Source organism: Solanum dulcamara, chromosome 3 (assembly GCF_947179165.1).
Source record: "Solanum dulcamara chromosome 3, daSolDulc1.2, whole genome shotgun sequence".
NCBI lineage: Eukaryota > Viridiplantae > Streptophyta > Magnoliopsida > Solanales > Solanaceae > Solanum > Solanum dulcamara.
Window position 1 is genome coordinate 59,116,055 of NC_077239.1, and position 14,601 is coordinate 59,130,655.

The following is a 14,601-nucleotide window of genomic DNA, read 5'->3' on the forward strand; positions in this document are numbered from 1 at the left end:
GCTCATCCCAACTTCCTTTAAGATCAATCACATATTCCCTTAACATATACTCCAAATTTTTAATCATTCTTTCGGCATCTCCATTGATTTGGGGATGGAAAGTGGTACTTAGCTTAGCTCTAGTACCAAGACCTTTTTGAAATTACTTCCAAAAATGTGAAGTGAACTGAACACCTCTATCCGATATAATCGACAAAGAAACACCATGAAGTTTCATAAGTTCACAAATGTACAACTTAGAGTAGTCTACAAAACCATAAGAAGTCTTGACTAGTAGAAAATGTGCTGATTTAGTCATTCGGTCCACAACGACCCAAATAGAATCATGTTGTCTCCTAGTACAAGGCAAATGCGTTACAAAGTCCATATTTATATCTTATCATTTCCAAGTATGAATCTCAATGTCTTGAACTAAACCTTTTGGTTTGTGATGCTAAACTTTAACTTGTCAACAATTAGCACACTTAGCCACAAACTCCACTATGTCCTTCTTCATGTCATTCCACCAATACACTTTCCTCAAATCATGATACATAGTAAAAAAATGCCCAATATATCATACATTCACCCACATGCCATCAACACCACATTCAAGCCTAGTTCTATAACCATTCTAATATACTCACTTGAATCTCTTAACAAGAAATCATCAATATCCTACTACGATCACTCACATACTAACAACCACACATTCAAGCATACCATTCTAACCAATTTATGGCTCCCTCGAAGTCAACATCTCTTCAGAATTTCCATGTCTACCTTAGCATCTCTACATCCGCATTTGCATTACCTCTAACCAAAGGCACACTAATATACTATTACCTAACCATTGAACCCAACAAGGTCTCATTTATCTCTCTCTTTATTTCTATAACCCTAAATAGAATAAACATACTCCAATCATCATAATATGGAACACCCACTCTACCCCTAATCTTTTCTAACTCATCTTTCAAGAACTATGAGTTCCACTCGATACCATTTGTCTTAGGCCATTTACTTTCGAAACTCCTAAGAAATCTTGGTAAAAAAATACTCCATCTCCCCCTTGGGAGAAAGCTTCGATCTTCTCATCAACCACCAATTTCTCATGCACTACTAATCATAATTCCAAATCATCTCAAACAAGTACACCACCCTCATTAGGATCACTCAAACTTACCTCTAAATACCGAATCACATCATGGTATTAACCAAAAAAGGCCCTAGCAAGATTCCGGGGAATACATCAAAATCCACAAAATATGAGATCTTTAAATTCAACTTAAAATATAACTTAAAATCGGCTTCATGGGAATTTATACGTATGAAATGGTATGGAAGAGCTAAAATATAGGGGTGCATGAGGATGAAATTTGAAGGCTACACCTTTATTGATACTACCACTCAACCACCTAGGTTATCAAGTCAATCATGGCACATTGAATAGAAAACCAACCCTTGGATTTGATGAATAGGGTATTCAAACAATACTTGGGCATGTTTTTCATTATGTTTATTGATGATATATTGGTTTACTCCCGGAATGATGAAGAGCATACTAATCACTTGAGGATTGTGTTACAAACTCTAAGGGACAAACAATTATTTTCCAAATTTAATAAATGTGAGTTTTGGTTAAGAAAGGTGGCTTTTCTTGGTCACATTGTGTTCGATGAAGGGATTATGGTCGATCCTAAGAAAATTAAGGCGGTAAAGAATTGGCCTAGACCATTTTGTCCTTCGGATAATAGGAGTTTCTTGGGCCTAGCCGGATACTATAGGAGATTTTTTAAAGGGTTTTCATCGATCTCGTCACCTTTTGACCAAGTTAACTTAAAAGAAGGTGAAATTTCAATGGTCAGAAGCATATGGAAAGAGTTTTCAAGAGTTGAAAGATTGTCTCACTACTGCTCCTATCTTGATCTTGTCTGAAGGGTCCAATGGTTTCGTAGTATATTGTGATGCTTCAAGAGTTGGTCTTGGTTGTGTATTGATGCAACATGATAAGGTAATATTCTATGCTTCTAGGCAAATTAAGGTACATGAACAAAATTATCCAACCCATGATCTTGAGCTAGTGGCGGTTGTGTATGCTTTGAAAAATTTAAGACACTATCTTCATGGTATCCACTTGGATATGTCCACCAACCACAAGAGTTTACAATATGTGTTAAATCAAAAAGACTTAAACCTTTGGCAAAGAAGATGGCTTGAATTGTTGAATGACTATGACATGCGTGTATTGTATCATCCAAGCAAAGCTAATATGGTTGCCGATGTACTAAGTAGATTGTTCATGAGTAGTATTACACATGATGAAGAAAGTAAGAAAGAATTAATCAAAGATGTTCATAGATTGGCATGTTTAGGTGTACGATTGGTTGACTCCGATTGTGGAGGTGTTCTTGTGCATAATGGTTCGGAATCATCTCTTATAGCGGATGTAAAGTCTAAGAAAGAACAAGATACAACGTTGGTTCAGTTAAAGAAGTCAGTTGTCGAAAAGTCCATTAAGGCTTTCTCCCAAGAGGGAGATAGTGTGCTGCGTTACCAAAGTCGGTGGTATGTATCCAATATTGATGAGTTGAGAGAGTTGATATTGAATGAAGCCCATGGTTCCTAATATTCAATTTATCCGGGTCCACCAAGGTATATTATGACTTGAGAGAAGTATATAATTGGAATGGTATAAAGAATGACATAGCGGAGTTTGTAGCTACATGTCCAAATTGCATGTTACACCCCACACTCTCGAGCTCGAAATGTCTCTTAAGTTCTTTAGACATTATCCTGTGAGCCGGATAAGCTACGACACTATCAAATGACTCCAAGAAAAGGAGAATATGATACCCTATAGTAAAAAAGGTTGGAAATAGAGTCATAAGAATCCGGAAGGAATTGGAGGCCAAGTAATGAGTCGTAGGACTCGATTTACCTACGTAAGCTACTAATTTAGAAGTCATATACACTTGAGTTGCTTAAGGACATACCAAGCTTATGTAGCATGGATTACATAGGCTCCTAAAATAAGACGAGATTACGAACCAGCGAGGAAGGGATAAAGACGACACGTGTCAGCCAATGGGGGAGAGACACATGGCAGCACCTCAAGCAAGCAGGTGATGCACCTACTTAGGGTCAAGTAGGTGATGCATCTGCTTGGGGGTGGACCCCACTGCCACGTGGCAGCCCCTAGTTGACAACATGATACGGTAGCCAATCATGGCTTGACACGTGTCACCCTAAGGGGATGACACGTGTCACCTCCAAGGCAGCCCATGTATTTATGTTTTATGACTCTTAAAGCAAGTCATTTATCCAAAATCAGCCAAGAACTTAGAAGGAAAAATGTGAAGAAGAAAAAGGAGAAAGGCAGCCATGTTTTGGAAAAATTAAGGTAAGTTCTTCAATTTTCCTCCGTGAATTAATTGTCTATGATGTTCCTCAACCCCGTGGAGGTGTATATATGTATCTTACGATGTCTACGGAATTAATTATTCAGCTTGGAACTTGAGAGAAAGTTGAAAGAACAAAGAGGGAAAATGTTAAAAATTAGTTAACAGACCCGTTTTTGGAGGGGACAGTTGTTAGTAATATTGGTATAACGTCTTGTGTATAGCTTAGTTTTGGGTAATTAAATATGTTTTGGAAAGGTATTTCATAGGGATATAACTTACATTTAGACTATACAACCCAGTGTTGCTTTTGTCTGCTCGAAAAATGGTGGTGAAGCATGGGGGAGCTACTGCCCGAATTGTGTTTTGGAAATCCTTCACGAACAGCTGTGAGTATTTTGGTCATATATTTTCGTACAAAATTGTTGTAGGGGTACTTTAAAATTGTTTGCAACCTTGATACACATTTCTATAACTTTTGATTGAGGCCACAAATTCTTTTTCCCTCAATTACCCCTCCGAAACTAAGCGACAATATAAGACAGTGGGCTGTCCAGATTTCACGTTTTGGATAGTTTTGGCGAGTTTGACAAGTTTAACGTAAGGTTAGACCTTTCATTTTAAATTGAAGTTTGTGGTGTTGTTATAGAGGGTATTATACGTTGTGTAAGTGGATGGAAATGTGAAAATATGATAAATATATTTGATGCCCGAAATAAACTAAATTGGAGTCGCTAGAAGTGAATTGTCGTCGAAATAAAGTGTCGTTCTTGTAAGTTGTTGCTTCAGGGGTGTAATGTATTGTTGCAGGTCCTAAATGCGTTCTAAAAGGTGTGTGGATGCTGCTGGTTGCAGCCACATGACCCCTTATTGCGTATAATGAAAGACGTTACAACATAAAGGCTAGACGCCCTATTGTGCTACCGTATTTTTGAATAAGTTGTTTGGAGGTTATGTTGTATATTGTTGGTGTGAATTGCTGTAGGTTGTTGTTGTTGGTTGGTTGTAGGTATTAGGGACCTAATTGGAAATTTGTATAGGGCACATTATAGGGGAGGTGCTGCCCAATTTTCGTCGACGCCTTAGCGAATAACAGAACTAGTCAGGGAAACGACTAAGGAAATAGATTCCATTAATACTAAGATGTAACCTAGGGTGCTGGAAAGTAAAAAGGGTTAATATTCATACTACTTTCATGTTGAATAGGTTCAAAGGACGGTGAGACAAGCAGGATAAGGAATAATTCAGACAAGGTATGTAAAGCTTTCTCTTGGCATGTTTTGGTATAAGTTCGTACAGCTATCTTTCTTTCCTTTTGGCTATGTTTAGCCTTAAGTGAATTGTATATGAAGTGCGGGGATAATTCCATTCCCAGAATTCCAAGTACGCCTCATAACCCCTATCCACTGTTCAGTATTAGAGTTTCTGTGAAGATTAAGTATTGCCTAGTAGGGCTTCTATGTGTCAGAATATAATGTATGGAAAGCTATCTTTCATTCCCAGTGAGATGTATTTGATACGAAAATGAGATTACAATTCTATAGTGGTTCAACGAGCCCCATGAAGGGCCAGGTACAAAATATGTATATGAAGATCACCTGAAGAAAAGTACAGACTATATAGAGCTTATTCTCTTTCTTCTTTTGGCATATCTTAGCTATAAGTTAAACATGATACGATCTCTGAGGTAATGATCTATCTTGCATATGGTTACTTACTACTCTGCTTGTGCATATGGTTTACATATCCTTACCGAGTCCCATAGAGGGACGGGTATGACCGAAGTCCCAAAAAGGGGTCGGGTATGATATAAGATGATATAAATATTCACCGAGTCCCAACAAGGGCCAGGTATGACCAAGCCCCACCAAGGGCCGGGTATGTTATGTGAATGCAATGATAAGATGACATGATTGTAGATCGAGTCTCATTAATGGGCCGGTTATGGTATATTTATGCTTATGATGACATAAAGATAAATTTGTAACACCGAGTCCCTGAGCGGGCCAGATACAGTATGTGATAGTGGTATACATGACTTTATTTTTTAAGGTGCAGGTACAGTACCCTATTAAATGTTATACTTGGTTTCCTGCATCCTTGGTTTAGTTGTTATCTCAGTTATGTTATGTTTATATACTTTGTACATATATTGTACTGACCCCCCTTTCTTCGGGGGGGCTACATTTCATGCCCGCAGATACAATATAGATTTTGGGAGTCCACCAGCTCAGGATTCCACTCAGCAAGTTTAGAAGAAGCTCTATTGATTCGGAGCCAAGTTTTGGTACCAAACCACTGATATATATATTTGGTTACACAAGGGTACGGCGGGGCCCTGTCTCGCCATATGTTGCCATTCCTATTCTTAGAGGTCTGTAGACATGTATGTGTGGGTTGTTCATGAGTTTATTTTGGTTGTGCCTATACTGCACGTTGTAAATGTTTTTACGTTATGGCAGTCTTGTCGGCTTACATTCTCTTTCATGATACGATATGAATGAAAGAGGCCATACGTACACGAAAAAGTTTTAACTCATTGGGTTTTTTGTGAGTAGTATTGCTTTGATCATAGTTCAATTTTACTACAGTTGACAAATATGTATATGGGGGTCCAGGTCGGACCCCAGTCGCGGCCCACAGGGTTGGGTCGTGACAGAAGTGGTATCAGAGCAGTTCATCCTTGGAGTGTCTACAGACCGTGTCTAGTAGAGTCTTATTTATCGGTGTGTTGTGCACCACATTTATAGACAAGAGGCTATAGGACATTTAGGATGTTACCTTTTTTTCATATCTAAGATCGTGCGATAGAACCGAGTCAAAGGGAATAGAATTCCTCATACTAACTTGAGATTTCAGCAGAATGACAGCATCAAAAGTAGAAAGTGACTGAAGATATTAGAAATCACAAAGCACGCAGGTAAGCAAAGGCACGAAAGACATATGTCAGGTAAGGTGTTGAAGTACGATTGATATATAAAGTTGAAAAATGAAAGGGAAAGTATACAAGAAAGTGTAATAGGTGCAGTTTGAGTGAATATACGAGGTAAGTCCCTTTCTATACTGTTAATTGTAGGTGCCCTGTGTGGCTGTAATATGAGATGATATTAATACATATATCTTCCCTGTGTAGCTGCGATATGATATGATCTGAAAATATATATGCATGTCCTATAAGGCACTGTTGGCATTTCCTGCATGCAAGTGTTGAGATAGGAAGAAATACAAAGGAAACTCTGCCCAAATTTTCCTAGAAATAAGAAGAGAATGAGATATAGGGTTGTAGTATGTCTTGAAAGGTTGTGCTCACAACAATAATGAGATTTGATGAAACAAGTATGAAAAAAAGAAATTATAAAGGTGTGTTAGTACAATGATGCATATAGAACAGAGTAAGCCAAGAGCAGAAAAGATTATGACTTAAATACAACGCACTTCGTGAAAATGGCACAAGAATAGTTGTGCAGCTTACGAACATTGGCATACTAAGAGCAAGGTCAAATGATCACTCGATAAAAGGAAGTCAGTAATAGCAATGTGATTTCCATATTTAGAATCTATTAAATAAAAGTGTAAGATGGTTCGAGGCAGAACTATTAAGATATAATCAGTATTAAAGACAAAAGCCATAGCGGAGCCCTGACCTCGACCGAAGGAGGTAAGCCACTAGTATAGCGACACTAAAGCATTTTCTGAATAGATCTACGTACCTACACACATTTGTGTAAGAATTACAATATAATGTGTGGTAATAAAACTAGAAGGAAGATCTGAGTAAAAGAGCAAGATAGCATACCTAAGGTGTTACAAGTTGAATTAAGAGGAGTTGTGTAATGGCTTAAATGAAGAGGAGCATCAGAGGCTTGATAGCTTGTTACGGGGGATGGGAATCCCGACTCAAGAATGGAAGGCGATTAATGTAGGTTATACTCCAAGCTGACCTCACACTCTACGGAAGTATAAGTTTATATGGCTTATCATGGATAGAGTTGCCTATGAGTGGGACCTACTTTCTGATTTGAAGCAATACATTCAGTTCTCACAGATCAATGCTCCGCAAGTAAATAAATGACCCTCCCAGAATATTTCCCGGGGAGGAGGTCTATGTAACGGGGAGTTATCCTACGAGGGGCAACTTATTGCCATCCTAGGTTGGCAAATTAAAAGAGGTGCGAACTAAGAACGTAGCTTTTGTTAAGATGTCGTGGCGGAGTAAGAATCATGAAGAAATAACTTGGGAAACTGAAGAGGACATGAAATACAGGTATCCGTACTTATTCCCAAATGTCTATAGGTAAACCCCCACTCCTGGAACTCATATATTAATTACTTAGATGAACATGTATGTTATTGTAATAGAAGGGAATCTCCCTACAGTTTGTATAAAGTCTTAAGGGAAGTTTTATTCAACATTCGAGGATGAATGTTCTAAAGGGGGGAAGGATGTTACACCCCACACTCTCGAGCTCGAAATGTCTCTTAAGTTCTTTAGACATTATCCTGTGAGACGGATAAGCTACGACACTATCAAACGACTCCAAGGAAAGGAGAATGTGATACCCTATAGTAGAAAAGGTTGGAAATAGAGTCATAAGAATCCGGAAGGAATTGGAGGCCAAGTAATGAGTCGTAGGACTCGATTTACCTACGTAAGCTACTAATTTAGAAGTCATATAAACTTGAGTTGCTTAAGGACATACCAAGCTTACGTAGCATGGATTACATAGGCTCCTAAAATAAGACGAGATTACGAACCAGCGAGGAAGGGATAAAGACGACACGTGTCAGCCAATGGGGGAGAGACACATGGAAGCACCTCAAGCAAGCAGGTGATGCACCTACTTAGGGTCAAGTAGGTGATGCATCTGCTTGGGGGTGGACCCCACTGCCACGTGGCAGCCCCTAGTTGACAGCATGATATGGTAGCCAATCATGGCTTGACACGTGTCACCCTAAGGGGATGACACATGTCACCTCCAAGGCAGCCCATGTATTTATGTTTTATGACTCTTAAAGCAAGTCATTTATCCAAAATCAGCCAAGAACTTAGAAGGAAAAATGTGAAGAAGAAAAAGGAGAAAGGCAGCCATGTTTTGGAAAAATTAAGGTAAGTTCTTCAATTTTCCTCCGTGAATTAATTGTCTATGATGTTCCTCAACCCCGTGGAGGTGTATATATGTATCTTACGATGTCTACGGAATTAATTATTCAGCTTGGAACTTGAGAGAAAGTTGAAAGAACAAAGAGGGAAAATGTTAAAAATTAGTTAACAGGCCCATTTTTGGAGGGGACAGTTGTTAGTAATATTGGTATAACGTCTTGTGTATAGCTTAGTTTCGGGTAATTAAATATGTTTTGGAAAGGTATTTCATAGGTATATAACTTTTATTTAGACTATACAACCCAGTGTTGCTTTTGTTTGCTCGAAAAATGGTGGTGAAGCATGGGGGAGCTACTGCCGGAATTGTGTTTTGGAAATCCTTCACGAACAGTTGTGAGTATTTTGGTCATATATTTTCGTACAAAATTGTTGTAGGGGTACTTTAAAATTGTTTGCGACCTTGATACACATTTCTATAACTTTTGATTGAGGCCACAAATTCTTTTTCCCTCAATTACCCCTCTGAAACTAAGCGACAATATAAGACAGTGGGCTGTCCAGATTTCACGTTTTGGATAGTTTTGGCGAGTTTGACAAGTTTAACATAAGGTAAGGAGTTTGACAAGTTTAACGTAAGGTAAGGCCTTTCATTTTAAATTGAAGTTTGTGGTGTTTTTATAGAGAGTATTATACGTTGTGTAAGTGGATAGAAATGTGAAAATATGATAAATATGTTTGATGCCCGAAATAAACTAAATTGGAGTCGCTAGAAGTGAATTGTCGTCGAAATATAGTGTCATTCTTGTAAGTTGTTGCTGCAGGGGTGTAATGTATTGTTGCAGGGCCTAAATGCGTTCTAAAAGGGGTGTGGATGTTGCTGGTTGCAGCCACACGACCCCTCATTGCGTATAATGAAAGACGTTACAACATAAAGGCTAGACGCCCTATTGTGCTACCGTATTTTTGAATAAGTTGTTCGGAGGTTATGTTGTATATTGTTGGTGTGAATTGCTGTAGGTTGTTTTTGTTGGTTGGCTGTAGGTATTAGGGACCTAATTGAAAATTTGGATAGGGCAGATTATAGGGGAGGTGCTGCCCAATTTTCGTCGACGCCTTAGCTAATAACAGAACTAGTCAGGGAAACGACTAAGGAAATAGATTCCATTAATACTAAGATGTAACCTAGGGTGCTGGAAAGTAAAAGGGGTTGATATTCATACTACTTTCATGTTGAATAGGTTCAAAGGACGGCGAGACAAGCAGGATAAGGAATAATTCAGACAAGGTATGTAAAGCTTTCTCTTGGCATGTTTTGGTATAAGTTCGCATAGCTATTTTTCGTTCCTTTTGGCAATGTTTAGCCTTAACTGAATTGTATATGAAGTGCGGGGATAATTCTATTCCCAGAATTCCGAGTACGCCTCATAACCCCTATCCACTGTTCAGTATTAGAGTTTCTATGAAGATTAAGTATTGCCTAGTAGGGCTTCTATGTGTCAGAATATAATGTATGGGAAGCTATCTTTCATTCCCAGTGAGATGTATTTGATACGAAAATGAGATTATGATTCCATAGTGGTTTACCGAGCCCCATGAAGGGCCGGGTACGAAATATGTATATGAAGATCACCTAAAGGAAAGTACAGACTATATAGAGCTTATTCTCTTTCTTCTTTTGGCATATCTTAGCTATAAGTTAAACATGATACGATCTCTGAGGTAATGATCTAGCTTGCATGTGGTTACTTACTACTCTGCTTTTGCATATGGTTTACATATCCTTACCGAGTCCCATAGAGGGCCGGGTACGACCGAAGTCCCAAAAAGGGGCCGGGTATGATATAAGATGATATAAATATTCACCGAGTCCCAATAAGGGCCGAGTATGACCGAGCCCCACCAAGGGCCGGGTATGCTATGTGAATGCAATGATAAGACGACATGATTACAGACCGAGTCTCATTAATGGGCCGGTTATGGTATATTTATGCTTATGATGACATAAAGATAAATTTGTAACACCGAGTCCCCGAGCGGGCCGGATACAGTATGTGATAGTGGTATACATGACTTTATTTTGTAAGGTGCAGGTACAGTGCCCTATTAAATGTTATACTTAGTTTCCTGTATCCTTGGTTCAGGTTTTATCTCAATTATGTTATGCTTATATACTTAGTACATATATCATACTGACCCCCGTTTCTTCGGGGGGGCTACATTTCATGCCCACAGGTACAATATAGATTTTGGGAGTCCACCAGCTCAGGATTCCACTCAGCAAGTTTAAAAGAAGCTCTATTTATTCAGAGCCAAGTTTTGGTACCAAATCACCGATGTATATATTTGGTTACACAGGAGTACGATGGGGGCCCTATTCTGCCATATGGTTTCGTTCCTATTCTTAGAGGTCTGTAGATATGTATGTATGGGTTGTTCATGAGTTTATTTCGATTGTGCCTATACGGCACGTTGTAAATATTTTTACGTTATAGCAGTCTTGTCGGCTTGCATTCTCTTTCATGATACGATATGAATGAAAGAGGCACCACGTACACGAAAAAGTTTTAACTCATTGGGGGTTTTTGTGAGTAGTATCGCTTTGCTCATAGTTCAATTTGACTACAGTTGACAAATATGTATACGGGGGTCCAGGTCGGACCCCAATCGCGGCCTATGGGGTTGGGTCGTGACATTGCCAACAAGTCAAAGTTGAGTATCAAAGATCGGGAGGTCTAGCACAAGATGTTGAAATTCCTAATTGGAAGTGGAAAGATGTGAATATGGATTTTGTAACAGGTTTGACTTGTACTAAGAAGCAATATGATTCCATTTGGGTTGTTGTAGATTGAAGACCAAGTCATCTCATTTTCTACTAGTTAAGATTTCTTACGATGCCAAAGATTATGCTAAGTTGTATGTTCGTGAATTGCTAAGACTTTATGGTATTCCCTTTTCCATCATATATGATTGAGGTACACAATTCACTTCATACTTTTAGAAGTCATTTCAGAAAGGTCTCGGTACAAAGGTTAAACTTAAGTATCGCTTTTCATCCTCAAATCGATGGTCAAGATGAAAGAATGATCCAAACTTTAGAAGATATGTTAATGGCGTATGTTAGTGATTTTAAAAGGAGTTGGGATGAATATTTCCACTGATTGAGTTTACCTATAATAATAGTTATCACTTTAGTATCCAAATGGCTCCTTTTGAAGCATTATATGGGAGGAGATGTAGATCTCTGGTAGGATGGTTTGAAGTAGTGAGATGGACTTTATTGGTCTAGATTTAGTGATGGATGATATGGAGAAGGTAAGACTCATAAGGGAGAGGTTGAAGAAAGTTGAAGAAAGTTGACAAAAGTCTTATTTTGATGTTAGAAAAATAGAGCTTGAATTTGAGGTGGATTATTGGGTCTATTTGAATGTTTTACCCATGTAGGGTGTAATACGCTTTGGTAATAAAGGGAAATTGAGTCCTAGATATGTTGTACCTTATAAGATATTCAGATATGTTGGCAATGTGGCTTATGAGTTAGATTTGCCACTTGAGTTAGCTATGATTCACCTGGTATTTCATGTGTCTATGTTAAGAAAGTTCGTGGGTGATCCAAACTCCATTGTACCATTGAAAGATGTAAGTTTTGAGGAGGATTTGACTTATGAAGAAGTTCCGGTGGAAATCTTAGACCGGCAAGTTATGAAGTTAAGGAACAACGAAGTTGTGTCCGTCAAAGTGTTATGGAAGAATCAACAAGTAGAAAGTACTACTTGGGAAGTGGAGGCGAATATGATGAAACGATACCCGTACCTCTTTCCCTCTACTCAAGCCTAAAATAGTAAGTTGTCCTTATTCAAGTTAACTAAGCTCTTACGTATTCAGTTCCTCCTATGTCATTCATATGCATGCATGTCCATGTAAGAGTTGATTTTTAAGTCATGATTTTATGTTAAGTTGAAGTTTTCATGTTCTATGCATTTTAAGATGCTATCATGTCCATGTTGGATGGCTAGTCCTCTTTCTTTGTCCTTCCTATGATAAGTTAATCTCATTCGAGGATGAATGCTTACAAGGAGAGATATTATAAGACCCCGAAAATCAAAAAGTTGGAACCAAGGAGAAAAGCCTCAAAATCTCGAACTAACCCAAGTATGCGAGTCACTTTTACAGTTTGTAGAGCTCTCTACAGCTCATAAAGTTGAGTTGTAGAGTAACCTCTTGAGAAAAAATAGATGTTGCCCTTAGGATAGGTTCTATGACTCAATAGGATGAATCATCATCCTATTGATGGGTCGTAGAAACCCCTTGTCAACCAGAGTTTAGAGGCGTTCAAAGGTTCCCTAAGGCCAAGGTGACGACTTGATAGGATGGGTCGAAGAAGACCGTACTGGTCATAAGAACCACCCATCGCAAAACTTTAAAAACCCTAAATATTACAGGTTTTGAGACATGCATGACAAGGCTCAAGAGCGGCTTATTTTCAAGTTGACAAATCATAAACTTGACAAATTTCCAAACTTCAGAGACTCAATTTTCAAACCTTTTCCCAGACCTACAAGATGGGTCGTTTAGATGACTCATCATCCTTTCAATGACTCATAGGAGTTGGTTCTAGGTTCAGAATTAGGAATTTAATGAGGGGTAATTGTGTCTTTTCCAAAGTTTGATTCAATAAACCTAGACACTTTTATTGCTAAGTTCAAAGTCTATAAATATTCAATTCTTCAAATTCCCCTCCTATTCAATTCATTCTCCCAAAATTTATCTAAGGCAAAGAACAAAGGTCTCTCAAGGTTTTTCTCCAAATTCAAACTAGGGTTTCTGGATTTCTTTAAGGTTCTTCTTCAATTCTTAGTGAGCTCAAGCAAGGTTTATGGGGATTGATTCATGGTCCCATTTCACCCATGAAGTCCCAAAAGTTTCTCAAGTTTTCATTCAAATTATAATTGATTGTGAACTCTAGTTTTGATGAATTGCATTGGGGTTTAGTTAATTCTGTTTTAGATGTTATTAATGATCATTATATGTATGTTCTCATATAAATTGCATGATTTTTAAGTTGAGTTATAGATTTCCATACATAAAGTTATTTTCAAGTTATGATTATGAGTTAAAGATAAGTTCATGAGTTGATGATTAGTTAAATGACTTACAATGAAAGTTTTCAATGATTTAAAGTTGAGATTATGATTTTAAGGTTGAAGTATGATGATGATGATCAAAGTTAAGATCAAAGATGTTATTATAGTTTGATAAGTCCAATTCTCACACAATATGTTCCAAGATGGTTCTAAGGACAATTCTCACCAAAGATATGAATTCCTATGAATCACTAAGTTAAGATGAGCTATTCCTATTATGTTTTAAAGAGGGATTGCTAGGTAGTTACTATCTTTCCCTATTATGTTATGATCATGTTTTATGAGTTTCTGTTAGGATATTTACTAAGCACCGAGTGGGCTTCTAAGTAGGGTTTAGTCTAGTAACGTAGTTAGTTACCCAAGGGAATCCTAGTAGGAACCTAAAGTCCCAAACTATGTTGCCCATGTAGGTTGCCTTTATGTCCTAGCTAGTGGATCCACGTATCCCAGTTGAATAGTTACTTTTGGAGTATGCCCTGGCAAGGTAGCCTCTCCTGTTTCTATGCAGGAGTCATCGGCTTGTCACGATGCAAGAGTCATCAAATTCCATATAATAGCTCGCATGGTCTTATATGTCGGTTAATGGTCCTATCCCACGTAAGTTGAAGTTAATTTATGAGATGCCAAGTTATGAGTTTATGATGAAGTTTATGATATGCATTGACCAAGAGTTTCTTATGTTTTAAATTACTTTTAAGATTTACTCATATTCATTATAATTGGTCATGCATCTTATGGCATATTAATTACGCTCCTTTACTTGCTCATGCATACCTTACATACTTAGTACATTCAAACATACTAACACATATTTTGCCTATATTGTCTCATAATGTAAAGACAGACGACTCTCACGATTATCCTATTCGTGGCTAGTGATATCCCTAGATTTCTCAAGAAATTGGTGAGTCCTCATTCTATCGAAGATATGGCTTTTATTCACGTTTTATTGTTTTTACTTTCTTCCATTGTTAGGATG